Raw genomic sequence first — 5,607 nt, forward strand, 5'->3', positions numbered from 1 at the left:
GCCAACGGGTCCGGGACACGAACCGCGGTCGACTACGTGGGAGTCCAGCGACACAGCCATTACGCTAACTGCTGGTTCCCGGATAAAGGGATTATTGAAGAGTGGAAAGGTCAGTGAGGTACTGAAAACGGCCCCCTGGTGGCCAGCCCCAGTAGAATGGGCACACACTGCTGCTGAGCAGGCTGAGGCCACGTGGGAAGCCCAGGTTTGATTCCTGGGCCACCTTAAAGCCAGGCACCATGACACAGACCGGTAGTCTTAGCTGTCAGGGAGGTGAGGCAGCAGGATCGCAAGCTCAAGGCCAGAGCAGGCAACATGGAGACCCTGTCTGAAGGACCGGCATGGTAGCACGCACCTTGTTGTAAACTGCTTGGGAGGATTGGGAAATTGCAACATGGTGAGACCCTGATTACAAAACACCACACACACCATACACGCAACACACTCGAAAGGGAGGGAGGGAGGGTAGAAAAATGTCCCTGGAGGGACCAGCAGTTGGCATAATGGCTATGTCACTGGACTCCCACGTAGTCAATCACGGTTGGAGTCCTGGACCCAGTGACCTAAACTCACACTGGGTGTGTGTGCGTGTGTGCATGCCCAAGATCCCCAGAGGAGAATGGAGAAGGGATAGCAGCGTGACCATCTTCCCTGGGGGGGGGCGGGGTGATTTCTCACTTTCTATCTCTCTGTCTCTCTCTTTCTGGCGAGCACATGTGCCCTATAGCAAAAACCTCTCAAAAAAAAAGAAAAAAAAAAAGAAAAAAAAAGAAAAGACAAGAAAAATGTCCCTGGATTTAGTAACTAGAGTTATTTGAAATCTCAGCAAGGGAAGATTCAGCAGAGGGTTTGCATGAAAAACTGCACAGTTGTGGGGTGTGGAGCAGATGGAAAGTAGTTCACCTTTGATGCAAGGGGTAGGGAAGCAACTTCATGACCCCCCACCCCGCTTTTTTTTTCACTTTGCAAAATGTTATGCCTTGCATAGTAATTTGGAGGATGGAAGAATGTAAAGAACACAAGCACAGTGAAAGGAACACAGGAGGTCTTCACAGATAGTACATTAACCATTCATCATGTTGTTGATAAGGAAATCAGTGCCTTTTGCTCTGACTGGCTGGCCCCTTGCTGGCTGTTCATCTCTTGGTTTGTCCCCTGTATGAGCAAAGAAAGGTTTCCAGAGGGAGGTCAGACTGCCTGGGTTGGTATCCAGGCTCTGCCGCCCACTAGCTGTGCTTAGTTAGGCAAGTCATTAAAACCGTCTGCCTTAGAATTCTCATCTATAAACTGGGAACAGTTCTTTTTTTTTTTTTTAAAGAATTATTTATTTAATTTTATTTATTTATTCATTTTATTTTCATTTGATGAGAGAGGGAGAGAGAGAGTGAGAGAAAGTAAGCAAATCACCAGGTCCAGGACTTGAACCATAATTGGCCATGTGGGAGTGTCCAGCGCCTTAACCACCATGCCACCTGCTGGTCCCAACTGGGAACAGTTCTAATAGCACCTAATTACAGGGCAGCCCTGAGGACTGAATGAGATGGTACCCTTAGAACAGGAGGATCTGGGGAACCAGCAGTTAGCGTAATGGCTATGTCGCTGAACTCCCACATAGTAGACCGCGGTTCACGTCCTGGACCTGGTGGCTTAAAATTCACACCGGGTGCGTGTGCGTGCGTGCCCAAGATCCCAGAGAGGAGAATGGAGGAGAAGGGTTTGCAGCGTGACCATCCTCCCTAGGGGGGTGATTTCTCGCTTTCTGTCTCTATGTCTCTGTCTGTCTGGCGAGCGCACGCGCCCTATAGCGAACATCTCTCAAAAAATAAAATAAAAGAACAGGGGGATCTGGACAAGCAGGTGGTGTGGAAGTTAAGGCACTAGATCTCACATGGCCTGCTGTGCCGTTTGGAGTCCTGGACCTGGCAGCTTGAAAACGACAGTGGGCGTGGGCATCTGTGCCCAAGGAGGGGACTGGAGAATGGATTGTGGGATGGCCATCCCTCCTAGGAGGTGGTTTCTCATTCTCTCTCTCTCAAGTACACATGCCCTATTGCAAAGAGCCTTAAAAAAAAAATCGCTCCAAGTAAGTATGCAGTAAATACTGACCATGCAACTCTTCAGTACACCAAGATCCCGGACAGTGCACATCCTCCTTGGTCCCAGCACTGGGAGTCGGTGGCCACCCCTGCCCTGCCTCTGGTCTCCATGCATACAGCCTCACTGCCCACCTTCTGTCTGATCCCATCTCACCTTCCTTGTGAGTCTGAGCACAGCCCAGCGGGGAGTTCGTCATACACAGGCTCAACGTCTATCCCCGATCCTACCTCTCTTGCTTGGTTTTCTTTAGTTTTGATTGCCAGGGTGTGTGCTTGTCGGAGAGAAAGCACCCTACCATGAGGGATGGTCACATGGCAACCTTGCCTCCTCCAACTCTCCATCCTATCGGGATTCCTGGCATGTGCACACAAAGCACCCAGCTGGGAGGGGGATCTGAACTGCAGCCAGCCAAGTGGGAATGGGCTCCCAATGCACTTAACCATAGAGTTATGGGCCCAGCCTCCAAACTTAACCTCTGTTCTCCCAGACCTGGATCCCTGAATCCACTTTTGTTTCCAGTTCAGCAAGTCAAAAGCTACCAATCTAACGATATATTGTACATAAGTGAACATGTACGAGGTATCTGCTGCCTGCCAGGAACAGGCCTGAACTCTCTCCGCACATCATACGCATCTTCATGTACGATACAACAGACTTGATGAAAGATTTAATTATCTACTTAAGAGTCCAGAGACGCTGACTTACCGTAAATCACAGAGCTGGTCAGGCACCAGTATCAGGAACGCTGAGGTCTGCCTAATTCCAAGGGCTTTTCACTCACCTTACTTGCCTCCCAGCCAGCATGAGAGGAACCCTCGCCGTGTGTCTGAGGCACAGAGGAGTGAAGTGAGGGTCTGTAAAGCTCCAAGGCTTTAGAGAACAGGCAGACCTCAATATGGAATCCCATGGATGTACCCATCTATTAGCAGACCTGGGTAGGAGGGGGAGAGATGGCTTTCACTTTTCAGCATTCCACCTAGGAGAATGCCATGAGCAAGACCCAGGGATGGAAAGGTTGAGGAGAATAAGCCCTGGAGGATGAAAAGGAAAAGGTAACTAAACACAGTAATGGCACTCATTCAGGTCTACTGTGGAAGGGCTATAGTCACCAAAGCTTGAGTCTTTCCACATTGTTTCCCCTTTATTCATGGCAGTGTGTGCGTGCATGGGACGAGCACCCTTTGCAGTGTCTGGTCACATCACTTGCTTCCTCGTCCTCTGGCCTGTCAGATCTTGGGCACTCATGCATGTGCCCAGAGGATTTCTGTCTGACCGCACCAGGGATGGTCGCCATGTGGGGTCCAGCTTGTCCCAAGCAGCACATTAGAGCTGTGCCATGGAGCCAGCCCACCGAGGTCCTAAGAGGGACAGCTAGCTCTGCGGGGGCAGGAGTCCCTGAGGACAGCCCTGCCCAACACAGCCATGCTAAGGCAGTCCTGCCCATCAATCCTGACAAGGATTTCCGTCATTGCAAGGAAAGCCTGCGTGGGCTCAGCACACTTCCAGGGGCGCTGAGAGGCAATGCCTGCTTCTGAATGACAGCCCTTCTCAAGTCTGGGTCATGACCAAACAAGAAACACAGACCACACACCTCTGCCGGGGCAACGGCACGGGGCGAGGACTTCTGGAGCGTTGTGCTCCTAGCCCTGCCTGGGCACCTCGACTCTCATCTTGCCTTTCTCCTCTGGCTTTAAAGTGCATCTCTTTAGACCCCATCTCGGCAACAGGTTGTGTTCTCTATGCAACAAGCCAAAACCAAACCTTCCTGCTGCCTACACTTGTCGGGGTAAGTTCAGGTTAATTTCCACTGCGTTCCACGTGTAGGAGGATAGCCATGTCTGAAGATGAACTGCTGGAAGAATGGACCTTTTTTCTATCATAAGCAGGTATGGTCCAGGAGGAGCATGTTTTTCTTCTTTGCCACTTAAACCTTTGATATTTAATTATGGAAGTAAGAATAAGCAGATACAAGAATTCATGGGAACTAGAGCAACAGTGGAGAGGGATGGGAAGTTTGATGGCCCAGGAAGATTCCTAAACCCTCTGTGCCCTGCAGGGTCCTCCCTTGTCCTTAGCACAGAACAATTCCTTCCCTTTGTCCCAGACATTCCTGAAGATCTGTCCTCTGCTTTAGACATCCGACATTTATTTTTTTCCTGGAGTAACAGTGAATTTGAACAGTGGGATTCTCTGGTCTCATGCTCTTCTCACTCCTGCAAACAAGTCTGTACCGGGTGTAATTCCCACACTTTCAAGCTCTCATTTTCAGAGCTCCCCCATCCCATCTTGCACATCCTCTAAATGTACCTGTTTTTAACTTCCTTGCTGATGTTTGTCTACTCCCTAGACTCAACTCTTTTTATTTTATTTTTTTATTTTTTTTTGGAGAGGTTTTCGCTATAGGGCGTGTGCGCTCGCCAGACAGAGACAGACAGAGAGACAGAAAGCGAGAAATCATCCCCCAGGGGGGATGGCCACGCTGCAATCCCTTCTCCTCCATTCTCCTCTCGGGATCTTGGGCACGCATGCACACACACCCGGCGTGAGTTTTAAGCCACCGAGTCTGGGACATGAACCACGGTCGACTACGTGGGAGTTCAGCAACATAGCCATTACGCTAACTGCTGGTTCCCCAAAGGTCTACATATTTTCAAGCAATTTTGGCTAGCGTACTTCATCCAGTCACTGGTTAATCCTAGTCACCTGTGGCTCCCAGTGGAGCACACGTGCTCAAAGGTTCATTTTATCAGAGGCCTCCTTTGATCATCCAAGATAAATGAACGCCCTCGCCCAGACTCTCCAACCCACTCAAACCTCCTGTTTTTCGTTCAGAGCTCTTTTCCATTAGGTAGTACATCACTAACATGTAAGTCTTTATAAAAGCATTGTCCATTATCATCACTATTACTGTGTCATTTGAAGTCATGGTGCATTTTTGCATAGAAAAATAACAAAAATGTCATGACTTTTCTGACGACCCAATATGCTGCTACTTCAGAACAGCGGAGCACCTGAATAATCAAGTTGTTGTTGTTATTTTGAAACAGGGGCCTCAGCCTCCCACGTTACCAGGGTTAAAGTGCACGCCAATGTGCCTGGCCTTTGCACCACAATCAAACGTGGCCCTCCCATTTGGTCCTAGCCTGAGAGGCAGTGTTTGAGCAGTATGTGCCCCCGAGATGGGCCGCAAATATTTGAAGTGGGTTGGGTGGATAGATGATGGATAAATATCGCCAAATGCTATTTAAACACGCAGAGTCATATACAAATACTTAGTTCAAAAACATTTTTTTTCATCTTGACACCAAGTGCTCATCTAATGCCTTCTGTCTACAGTCCAGAGTCAAAACAAATTGGGCATTACTTGCTCTACAAAAGCCATGCTTATTCAGGGATTACTAATTTCCTCTGTAAATGTTTAAAACATGTCAATTTAAGAACCATCCCTGTGTTTAGCCTAAAACAGATTTAGTCTTATTTTGCAATCCACCTTTTTGTCTCCGTAATTTC

Source organism: Tupaia chinensis, unplaced genomic scaffold (genome assembly GCF_000334495.1).
Source record: "Tupaia chinensis unplaced genomic scaffold, TupChi_1.0 Scaffold149831_1, whole genome shotgun sequence".
NCBI lineage: Eukaryota > Metazoa > Chordata > Mammalia > Scandentia > Tupaiidae > Tupaia > Tupaia belangeri.